The following is a 12,784-nucleotide window of genomic DNA, read 5'->3' on the forward strand; positions in this document are numbered from 1 at the left end:
CTAGGGTGCGGGAAGCACTTTTTTGCGCTGGGCGAACAAGCACAGCGGTCAGCAGCACGACTACGCATCTGCGAACGCTTTTCCGTCTACGAAATGCAATTGCTAGACGTGAGCTATTGTGGAAACTCGGGCGACGCTTACTGCACGAGCGCAATACAACAAATAGTCACCTAAGCTGCTTGAAATTCCAAAACTAACGAAAAGTGTAAATTGATTGTACAATATATACCCTATATTACCAATGCCAGCATAGCCCGCTCCGTGGCCGAGCGGTCTGGGGTGCTAGGTATGCCACCGCAAGCAAGTATTTTGCAAGTCACGAGTTCGAATCCCCGCGGGTACGTGCTTTTTTTTTTTTCCCGCGGGTACGTGCTTTTTTTTTTTTTGTAAGTTAACTTTTGTTTTCCGCCGATGTTTTCTATATTGAGTTCACCTTTTTTTGGGCCGCAACCTTCATGGCTCCACGACCTAGTTCACAAAACGCGCGCAGGCTGGCACTGGCGCGCTAGCGAGTTCTCGTTGGCGTGCTGTTGCCATAAGCACCGACTGCTTGCAGGCAGTGGGCACAGGCCAGAATGAACAGACCCTTGGCCTGGTGCGAACACGCTTTTTACGACACAGGCATGAGGGAGGCAAGCTCCAAATATGGGGAAAAAGCGCATGACATTTGGGCGTCTGCGGGTACGCGGAGGGCGTTCATGCACTGCGTAGGTTTCGGCTAGTGAATGCTACGATTCCAATCCGTCCTAGGAGGCTTATCTTTATGCATTTTTACAGCTGACAACATGGCAGAAGCGCGGTACGATGATTACTGAGTTATTGAGAATGCCCATCCAACAACGCCAACGGTTGTGTTTTACAGAACTGAAACCGAAACCGAAACTTGTTTGGTTGCTCACCTTGGGCATCGTCCAATCACGGTGCCCGCTCCTCCCAACGTCACAGCTTTAGTTGGTGCGGCCGCCGCAAACCGCGCATGGTAGTTTTTCTTCTTTCGCGCTTTGTAAAATAATTACCGATTTGTCAACCGAATAAACGATGAAAAGTGTGCTAATTTGAGCCAGTCTACGCAGTGCAAGCAAAAACGGGAGCTTGACAAATTCACTACAGTGTCCCTTTAACGCTATTGTAACGATTACAAGTGGAACATTCGGGAAATCTGCATTATTGTGGAAATGCCAGGCGTTATACGTTTTGCCATTATCTGTTATTTTTAATATTTTCCTTACTTCTAGCAGACTCTGCTTCTAGTTTTTCAAAATTTGGTCCGACCAGTTATTTCCATTTACGGTAGTATGGAGATTATATTTGGAACTTTCCAGAAATCTGCATTATTGTGGAAATGCACGGCTTTATAGAAATACTTCATATTTTTTTTTTTCAAACTTTCTTTCGATCATGTATCACCATTTACGCTATTATAACGATTACAAGTGAAGATTTCGCAAATTCAGCATAATTGTGGAAATGCCATGCGTTGTATGTTTTCCCACCTTCCGTAATTTTTTGATGTTGTTCTTATTTCTTTGTTTTTCAAAATTTGGTTCTTCCAATTATGTCCATTTATGCTGTTGTAACTATTACAGGTGGAACTTTCCCGACATCTGCCTAATTGGGGAAATGCAGGGGTTTGTAGCCATTTTCGGGAATTTGCAGCATTTTTCTTATTTTTTGGTTTTTCGAAACTCTATTTACACTACTAAAGCGATTACAGGTGGAACTTCCATGATATCTGTATTTGTGTGGAAATGCTGGTCGTTACTGGTCCTTGCTGGGTGGGGTACTCGGCAAAGAATGCTACGCATTTATAAGCGCACCAAAATTTACCTGTACTTTGTACGGGTAACCAACGTTAGTCCCGTGTGGCCACCGCCTCTCAATTCAAGTGAACAAGGGGAAGCGGAGGTTCAACCCAGGTAGCCTAACGTAACCTACCATAACCTCACCGATCCTATTCCTAAGCACTGAGGGCATTATAAAACAAAAAAATCTTTCTTATAAATCAAACCTGTAATTTATCTTCATGACCCTATAAAACCCAGTCGAAGCGTTCGCCTCTGTCTGGAAACCCCACTAGTGCAGATTTAGAAAAATTCCCGCGCCTTCCCGCGAGGGGAACACGAGTAAATGCAGAGCATTGGGGCCTCAGTACTGATTGAAGGCAGTGTTGCTTCCATCGCTTCTTCCGTGATGCTGGAGTAGCAGACACGAGTAAACGTGGGCACGAGCGTCAACCAAGGAAGGAAGGAGCAACGCAGTGACTGAAACACGAGCGACCGCTAGCCGCTATATTTGCAGCGCGCGCAGTAGAGGGAGAGCAGTACGGGAGAGCGAACGGGCTGACTACGACGCATGCGCGCGCCAGCTGCTGTTGAGAGAGAGGAGGGAAGGAGAGGCGCACCTGCTGCGGACGCGAAACTGTTGACACCGTCCGACGCAGGAACAGGCGAGGCTAAGAAATGCTCTGCATTTAAAAGAAAACATTCTTGAAAATCTTTCGATATACAAAGCAATCCCGAAAAAGCATCGTTGCTACCTCAGACCTATGACCATAGATACATTTCGTTCGGAAATTGCCACATGGGCTGGATCCAGTTGTGCTGTAGAACGTTAAAGAAACTTGTTGATATGCTGCGCCTCCTACCTAAACCCATTAAAGAGATACCGAGCCGCATTATTTACGAAACAAATGCGCAGCACTTGACCTCCCGGCAGATATTACTCTAAAAATGAAATCACGGATCTCAACGAAACATTTAATTTTTGCTGGTGCTCGAACCCGGGCCGTTCGCGCTTGAATCGGCGATTCTACCCCTAAGCAACAAAGGCCGAAAAAGGGTTTTGGCAGCAGCTTAATACAATAGCAGGTTTGTAGGCCACTACGTAGATGCCCTTGGATGCGCGCAGGAAGTGCTCCGGTTGTTCCTTCCTAAAAACGGCATGGCGCATCCAATTTGCATTTATTTAAACGCTCATGTGCTCCATTCCCATACCAACGTATATGCACTTAACATTCGCGCAAGGATACTGTGCCAAAAATAGATACGATGCAGTTACACGTACCGTGAAGTAGATTTGCTTGTGCTGTAGGTTGCTTATTTGCTCACTCACTGCAGAGGGTCGTTCACACATTTCACCCTCTCGGTGATTTCTCGGGGAATAGTAAAGTGACACTTCTAAAGCTAAGCGTTCTTTAGCTCTCCGCCAAGACCCGCCGCGGTGGCTCAGTGGCTAAGGCGTTGCGCTGCTGAGCACGAGGTCGCGGGTTCGATTCCCGGCCGCGGCGGCCGCTTTTCTGATGGAGGCGAAAAGCAAAAACGCCCGTGTGTACGAGATTTCGGCGCACGTTAAAGATCCAGGTGGTCAAAATTAATCCGGAGCCCTCCACTACGGCGCGCCGCATCGCCTGCGTTGCGTCGGCGCGTTAAACCCTACAATCAATCAATCAGTCAGCTCTCCGCCAAGTTTTCTGGGGTTTGCTGCTGCTGTTGCTTTCTGACAGGGCGCGTTTTATCTTGCGCCTGATAACGCTGGATTCCATGTATCGCGACCGGGGGGATGCGAAAGCGCCTTCTCGAGTAGCGGTATGCAAGAACCAGTCAAACAGATAAGAGTTATAGCATGCCGTATGTTTCGTGCGTACTGTGTTGACCGGGACATGACTGGGCACTTCCGAATTTGTTCCGGTAGGGTGGATTAGTACCGCTGGTCGGCCCTTGCCATGGCCTTGCGATCGTTACGATAGCTTGTGTCCTTCTCACCATTGCCCAAGCCCGCAGGCGCAGTAGGGTCCAGGTCAACATGGCAAGCACAGAAGAGACGGAACATACAGACCATACAGAGTTCTAAAATTCTCTAATAATGGCCTCCCCATACCGCAAACGAGGGGCCGGTCGGGTAGTCGACTTGAGGGGCGCGATCACCTGGGGAGGCCTCCCGTTCCTGGGTGTATCACGTTCTCTGCGCATTTAGCTGGCAACGTTTTCACAAGGGGTTGTGGCATTGAACTGTCATCTTAAACCATTCCTAAAAGTTACCAACTACGCTAAGTCAAATAAGAGTCGTAAGAAATGTTCCATACAAGTCCATTTCAATCAAGATGTACCCATATGAAAGCTTCGCTATATGTGTATTCCCACCCATGCACCGGATCTGCCGTTTTTTTATTGTTTGTGGATGCACCCGTCAATAATGCGCAAAGCTTTTACAGCGAAGCTGTTTATGTCTAACGATATAGTTCCAGTGCCGGTGTGGAACGAAAAATTGGAATGTGGGATGAAAACTAGGGGACTAGTGTTCGGCATATGAAGAAATTTCGTAAAGCAATAAAACAAGGTGTGAAGGCCTTCATATTTTGATATGAGACGTCTTGTCCCTAGAAAATTTTCATTGCAGCAATGCGTTCGTGCTTATAGGTGAAGAAGAATAAGAATTCCGGCGAAATCTTGGAATTTGAAAGCTGGCTTTCCCACGCACATTTTTAAGGGGCCCAGGGAAGCACGGCCATCTACTGAGGGAGCTCAGCTACAGCCCCACTTTATACTACCCTCCACCACCGCCACCTCTTTCCCGAGTCGTGTATACTACTCGCCACGCGCGGCTGCTATTTCCGCAGTGCCAATTATGTGTGCATTGGAGGGAGGCATGGGGGGCAAGTTCAGGCAGGTTTCACGCACTCACCGTTGCCATAGCCGCTCTGCTTATGGAATATTTCAACATGGACGTCTCACGGTCCCATGCGATGTGACTGCTATTATCAGTGGTCGAACGGTTTGGGTTGCTGACCCGGACGACGTAGGAGGGAAATATAGAAGCCCCCGTTTTTCCTCTAGAGTAAAAAATTAATTCTTCCAGATTTCGTTCACCTAGTTAGCTGGGAAATGTTCTCAATCGCAAATTACAAACAAACGTTTTTTGTGTCGAGCACTCCTTGCACTTCGCCGAGCTTCCCTATCCTTCTTCACAGAGTGTACGAGCACTTTTAGGGCATTATAGCCATCGCGTTTCTCGTTGCGACTGTCGCCGTAATATGTACCGATTTCACAACGCAGCTTCCTGAGCCGTATTTCATTTCCTTCAGCGATGAAACTGTATTAATGTTTGGACTCAAGATCGCAATTAGGGTACCGCTTTGAGGCTCTCATGCTAGCCGCGTGGGAAAAGCAGCCATATTGAAATACAGCAAACATCGTCAAATCTTTCATTCCAATTTTCTTTCTATGGTTACAGCACGTGCCACCAAATTCTTGAAGTATTCCTAGTGACACACGATGCTTCCAAAGATGTTTGCACTTGCTGAGCTGATTGTAATATAAGAAGATTCCGTTTCTTAGAGTGTGCCGTCTTCCCTGCTTCAAGTGCATAAAAACATGTGTATGGGTTCGAAAACGTGCACTTCTTTAGTATTTTATGTACACATTCGTACAAAACTTTGCCTGATCCTCGTCGTGTACATCCGAGACGAATGCTCGAAATACATCCAACGTGTGCTTCCTGCATGCTTTTGATGCAAGCTGGGGCTGTCATTTTCCTCTCGGTCGCAAAAAGCACCACTTTGACAGCCTTCTTACCTTTTGTTTCAGCTTGCCAGACCAAACGTTTGGATTCTGCAGTATACAGACCGCCGTACCAGGAGCCTGAGCGATGGGAGAAGGTTGAGTAGAGTCATGGCTACAATTCTACATTCGCAATATTTTCTAGCATGTAAAGCCCACTTTTCTGCATTTACAGCAACAAATTCAGGCTTTGCAAAACGAAGCCTACTGCCCAAAACTGCCGTTGAAAAATGCGTGATTATTCACGTCCCTATTTATAATAGTGGTCTAAGGTCCAAACACACAGGCGGAAAGTGATGCGTTTCCGCGCGGGTGTTCCATTTACTTTCCTGCCTCATTTGCAAAACCGGTCCTGTAGCCTTACTGCGTGCCCTTCACCGCTTCCGGACCGGTTTCTGGAGTCGGAAAACGAGTGCGGATGTGTGTTGTACACCGCACGTGTTTCGGCCCTTTAGTCTCAGGTCCGTTCAGTTATGCGTTTTCAGTAGCATCTCTGTTCCGTTTTTTTTCAAGGCAGGGTGAAAGAAGAAAAAAGTGAATGCTTGCTATGATATTGGCTACAAATGAATTGTCAGTTGTTTTTCCACGGATTTTATTAAACACTTTTGCTACATACAGATCACACGTAGTTATTAGTACAGAAGGAGGTCCCAAAGTAAAACTGTCGGGAGGACTTCCTGTTAATAAATGCGAAAATATTCTTGGAAATAGTTAGTCAGTCGAGGTGCGGGTCAGCCTAACATCTAGGGAGGCATAAGACGTAGCTAGCCTGTATTACACTCAATTTAGAAAAGAAAGTGGTAAATGAGTCAGCGATTCCCATAGTGCTCGTTAAAGTATGCGTGCCATCGTTATTTCAGGTAAAGAGGATTGCTCGTACTCTATACCTGAAGGTAACAAATTCTTTGGTTTAAGGAATTCTTAAGGAGCTTAAGGAATTCTTTGATCAGTTGCCAGTTTTTATCAGTGTTATTTTCGTTTTCAAGATTGTTGTTTTCAAAGTAGTTCCTTCCAGCTTGTTTCAGCGTTGCACCGAGGGTTTTCGAGTACTTTTTATGGCGAATTCTAAGAGGAATATCGAAGGCCCGAGCTTTTACTTTCTTGTAAAGGGTGCGTCTTTTACGAATGCTGTGTAGGAGACTATTCTTTATTCATGGCTTCCTAGGGCACGGTAGTCAGTGAACGGGAGTAAGTGACGTGGACAGAATAATTGATTCTACTGTTTCAGAAGAGAATAGGTTGAATGCCGTTTCTGGAAAATGTTGCTCCAACGCGTCACTCTAGTCATTAAGCTATATGATTTCGGTAAATTTACTGGAGTAAACGAGTGTCTTGTTAAGGTCTGAGAGTTATATTGGGTATGACTTTCGATAAGCAAAAAATAGGACAATGCTCTGTGATATAAAAGTCCATAATTCCAGGAACTTGAGGCGAAGCTGTGTTAGATAAGATGTGGTCAGCAAGGGTGTGCGGGCCAAGTGGCACGCACCGAGTAGCTGATTGTATTAGAGAATATGAACCATTACCAACGAATCACTTAGAGTACTCTGAGCATGCGCCATCTGTTACGTCATGATGTCGATGTTTACGCCACCTACAAAAATGATGGTTCTTTTCTAAATTTAATTTGTCAACGATTTGTTCCAGTTCTCTGCAAAAGTCAGTGTAACAGATGGCCGGTGAGCTGCAGATGTATACTATGATACTATTTCTTGTGAATGGAAAGGCACCGCGGTGTAATTTATTTCAGACTGATCCAATCTTTGCTGTGCTAAAAGTTATGACATTGCGACGTTTGTAAGATAATGCGTTTAAAATGAATATAGCTGAACCACCGTGACGGTCATTCGCCCGGTGAATAAATTCAGCATTGTGATTCGGCAAAGAAACAGCATGTCATCACTTGACGATAACAAGGCTTCCGACATGCAAATAACAAAAAAGTTGTGGTTGGATGGGGTTAAATGTTTGGCTATGTTTAACAATCTCAATTAGTTTTTGTCGATGAATGACAAGTTTATTAAAACGGGGATGAGTAACCTGGGGAAAAATGTCGGGGTTGGCAGAAAGAAGTTGATTGGCGTTCAAGGAGCTTTGTGGATAGGAGACGCTGTAAAGAACTTGCTTAGCGAAGGAGGGTCATTGATATATGAGGGAGGAGATACAGAACGATGTTTGGAAGAAGATGGCAACGGCAGCGGGATTGAAAAACGCACTTGAAAGTTGATCTGCACTTCATTGGGGTGCACTTACACTCCTCACGATTTCCGAGGTGTCATTTATTTGCTTTGGTGCAAACAGAGTTTTAATGCCTAGCAGGAACACCCGGCAGCGCCCGGAACAGTGTGTTGATCCTGTAAGTTGCTCATTGAAAAAAAAATCATGGCAGGTTTATAGTATCTACATATTTAACGCTGTAGTCATTAGGCCACAAGCAAATTCTGTCCAAATCGTACTTACGCTCGCTATGCGTACGTGCTTTAAAAGGGGCCATGAAGACAACGTGCAGGTTTGTTTTATTTCAAATACCTGCCTTCAGTACCTCCCAAAGCTCTATTCCAGCAACACAAACACAAGTTTAAACGAAAAAAACGCAAGTAGTATTGAAAAACTTTGCAATATAGCGCCACAGGCACCTGTTATGGGCGGGTTTAACGTCATATATGGGCCAGCGGTACAAAAATAATTTACAGTGCGTCAACTTCACGCTAGCATTCAGGTTGCACGATCAAACGCACCTAGAGGCTCCATGTGTTTTAAGAACGGGTTTGTTCGCCGGTTGCCAATCGCACAAACACAACTCGTGACGTCATTTGCTGGGATATGGCTAGAGTGTCGTCAGTGCTCCCGCCTTTTCTTTAAAATTGTATTTTTCTTTCGAAGTTTGCGATCTAATTGGTATCGTTGTTATTCGGAAAGAGCAATCTTTTCAATGAGCCAGACTTGTATTCTGTATTATTGGCCCTTTCAATGCCCTAGCACCAAGAAGGTGCAGCCCGAGAGGTTATCACACAGCTGTGGCTCTGTAAACCCTACAAGCTTGCATTTACACTATGATGGAAGGACATTGTGCGACCCTCAATGCATTGTTAAATTATTTGCGTCCTTTGAGATAATGCTTGTCCAAAATACCCTTACATCCTACAAAAAAAACAAAGTAAAACTCTTTTAGAGGATCATTGAAAACGGAACCCAATGAATGGTGTTTTTTAGTGTTTTCGCGAGGGTGTAAGGGTATTGGTTGTATTATATACACTGAAAAAATGTGTTTTTGTGTTCTTGCTAGGGTGTAAGGTTGTTATAGAAAGTGAAAATTTTTTTTTAAAGTGGAAATATTTTATATTGTTCCTGCATGTAAAGGCCGCCGAAATAAAAACAAAACATTAGGAAATGACCTGAAACTTGTTGTTTTGACTGATAGCCTATCACGAAGAGTGCATTGCAGGTCAGCTTGCCACTTCGGGTCATTTGCATTTCAAACAACCCTTACTCTTATGGCATGAAGGGAAAGGCAGAAATTCCTCCTCCCCCCTTAATCAGAAATTTTCCGTTCCTGAAAACAAAGTGACGCCACCGGCTGAGGTTGTATGAAGAAGCGAGATACCGAACCCTGCTTCATGCACTTACACACAGCAGCTGCATTCGGCGGGTACCGAACTGGAGGCAACATAAACACACGATACATCCAAAGTTGTCCCGACGAACATTCTGTTTACCAAAGGGAGATATCCAACAGTGACCAACATTCAAATTACCGCAGCTAATTTCAACTTAGACGTCATTATTAAGCTACAAAACAATGTTTAACCGGTATGTTAACTCCATGCCTGCATGGAGGGTCAACAGATTCATAGCCATTGCTGTAATACTAGATTAAATTTATTAGCGGTAGCTTTTGCTGCCGGCCTTCAGTCGCACAAATTAGTCTCTGACGCCATAAGAGGTGGGCGAAGAGGTCGGGGTGAGCATAGGTCGGCGTACTCACTCGTGAGTACACTCATTTGTACTCATTTGTACTCAAACTCACGAGTGAGTACGATGATGAGTGATCACACACCCAGAAAAAAACAGTGAGTACGATGACGAGTGAGTACAGGGGTAAGTCCACTACTCGTGAGTACAGTACTCATGAGTACACTACTCATGAGTATGAGTACTCATGAGTACAGTATTCATGAGTATGAGTACTCATGAGTTTGAGTACTAATGAGTATGAGTACTCATGAGTACATAGTACTCATGAGTACACAGTACTCATGAGTATGCTTGAGTACTCATGAGTTTGAGTACTAATGAGTATGAGTACTCATGAGTACATAGTACTCATGAGTATACAGTACTCATGAGTACACAGCACTCATGAGTACAATACTCATGAATACTGTGTACTCATGAGTACTGTGTATTCATGAGTATATGCACTCCTGAGTACAGTAGTGCAAACAAGTTTTATCACGAGCTCGAGTCTGGACGCGCGTGTACGAGTCGCAAACATTTAGCGGTGCCGCTGTGCAGCTTAACTGTCAAGGATGGTAAAATTAGACAACGAAAACTGCAACTCCATCCTGTCCCGGTCCCTGTTTGGCGCTGTAAGCGTTTTTCGGCGGTCGCTCACAAAGGGGTCACGGTGAAGAGGGAAAAAGGAGGGGGTGAGGGCCCGGCGGGAAACGCGGCCGCAGTTGCTCTTCTCTGATGGGACTTGTTGACTGCCGCAGTTATTTTTGTTGACGCGGCCTGTGAACGCGTGGCGGCTTCACTGCGCTTGCTCCCTTCCAATTATTTTAGGGGAGAGGCGGTGGAGGCTGCTAACAACGCACGAACTAGGCGTACTGAAGTCCCTCTTTTTCGGTCTTCAGAAGTTTCCGTAGACGCATGTCACGCTGTGTAGCCGTTTCGTGAGCCGAACCGCTCATTTCAACAGTCGCAGTTAATTTACGTAACTCGCGCCAAACCGACTGCGTGGTTTGTAACGTTCGCTGTGCGTATTCAAGCGACAGTTTGGCTGATGTACGTGCGCCCATATGGTTTTATTAGGTTCCCGTTTTGAAACATTTTGCTCAGGTTCGCTAGTAATATGGTCTCGTGTAGTGCCATTTACAAGTGAGCATATAGCCCCACTGTGCACTACAGCGTGCAGGCGCGGCGGTGGAATTTGCCCCAGCAATGGAAATAAAATATCCGAGTACACCTAAGCACGTTTGTGAGTTGTGAATCGGACATCATAAATCCAGTTCAACGCGTGCGGCGCCTTGTTTAGCCTCGCATATTTTGTCGAAGAGCTCTGTCATCTTGCCGCTGGAGGAGCGTTTTGTTTTCGAATGGCTTTACTTTCGAGTGGCAACCCGATTCACCGCTTCTCGTTTATGCCACGGTGTGATGAGGGCGCTGACAATGATGGTGAATTTCCGTGGTGGTTATTCCCCTACCTTCACTACTGTTTACAGGCGGGGCGACCACCCCTCGCTAGCAACTATACCGCGGAGTTTAAGCTCGCACTGTGAGTAGCCTCGTGAAGGAATTGTTTTGAATTAATGAACGCCAACGCCAGACGCCGGGATTGTCGCTTAAGCTCGCATCTTGGAACGTCTTGTAAAACATGTGGATTGCACATAACGACGTCACCGCACTTTTTGATCGATCGCTGTCTGCTTCATCCGCGCTGCTCGAGATAAGAGCTGCAGATTTCCACTGTGCAACCAACCCACCAACACGGCAATACAGTGACGTCAGTGCAGGCTATGACGCCTCCGAAAAACGCGTCTACAAACTTTGTTCTCAAGTACACAAAGCACGGCGGAGCAGTTCTACGCTGCTGTAACGGCTGCCAAGTACCGGCAGCAACTGGGTGCCCTGCGGCCCTCGACTGCGACCGATACCCTCTCCACGCTCCCCTCCTCCCCCCCCCCCGAACACACACACACACACTGTTGGGACTGGGCCATTCTAGCTCAGTCACCACTGTTCGATTCACTTCACTTTATTTCCTTAAAGACCCCACAGGGGGGTGTTACATAAGGGGCGCGTTGTACAACATAGATACAAAAGCCACGGGTTAACAATACAGATGAATAGATGTTGCGACGTTGCCCTGCTCAGTCCGACATCGACGCTGCGCAGAGGAGAGCGATGAAGTTGTCGAGCCGACGGTGATTTTAAGCTACATTCATATACAATATATACAAAGGTAGCAAGAGCGTTACATGGCTCGCACAAAGGCACTTCTCAACTCAGTGCCTCCGATGAAATGCCGCCGCACAGCCGCTGCTTCAAGGCTGGTTTCCCCCGGGGTTCCGCCGCAGCCGCGTGCAGTTCGAATCTTTCCAACCAGGACTATCACTGGCCGCAGTAAATCCGGCGAATGCAGGCGAAGTGATTGCGTCAGCCGAGCCACGAATGGGAAAGGGGAGGCGACTCAGCGGCGCCGCCTCCAGAGTCTACTCGTCGCTGCGTGTCTTTTGCGGGCCGGTCGTCCCAAGCATGATTTGGTGCGGCCGTCTCGATAGGAAAAGGAGAGTAGACTCGGAGGCGCCATGTGCCGCCAGTTGCGGCACGTATGCCGCGGGCTGGCTGACCGAGGCGCGAATCGGGCCTACCGTCGGCGCGTCGCCAGGTGCAGCAAATTTGTGTCGGGTGCTCTGGTTAACCGCACACACACGCATAGAAAAATTAGTAAGATGAGACCCGTGTGGGTTTTGGCCTAGCTGTTAACGGAAATAGACACAACGACGCGTAGCGCCCGTCCTGTCCCCTTTTCGCGGCGGGACCTCCCTCTTTGGCTTTTCGCGCGGTAGCCGGTTTTCGTCTTTCTGTTTATCTCTTACTTTGCGGGCTGGCAGCGGTTGCGAGGGGTACGGTTGCGCAATGTTCGCAGAATTCGGAACAGCGGCGGCAGCGTCTCTTTCCAGATGGTTTTAAAGACGATAGTCTTTCGTTGGCCACTTGAGCGCGACAATGTTGGCCTGTCAGTCTGTCTGACTGTTAAGGCATAAAGTTGGGCTAGTTGGTTATCTGACTGCATTTTACTAGCGAGTCTCCTAGCTAGCGAGACTCACAGGAGTGTCCTGTGTACAGGACACTTGCTAGCGAGTGTCCTGTGTACTTCTTCTTCGTCCGCGTCTATTTTTCGCTAGTAAAATGCTGTCTGTCTGTGTCCGTCATAAAGATAATTCATTATTGCAACTTAATATCACGCCCCGCTGTACACATGGGAGCTACTGGGGTCGCCATTA

Source organism: Haemaphysalis longicornis, unplaced genomic scaffold (assembly GCF_048455015.1).
Source record: "Haemaphysalis longicornis isolate Haplotype H1 unplaced genomic scaffold, Haemaphysalis longicornis Haplotype H1 scaffold_33, whole genome shotgun sequence".
Taxonomy (NCBI): domain Eukaryota; kingdom Metazoa; phylum Arthropoda; class Arachnida; order Ixodida; family Ixodidae; genus Haemaphysalis; species Haemaphysalis longicornis.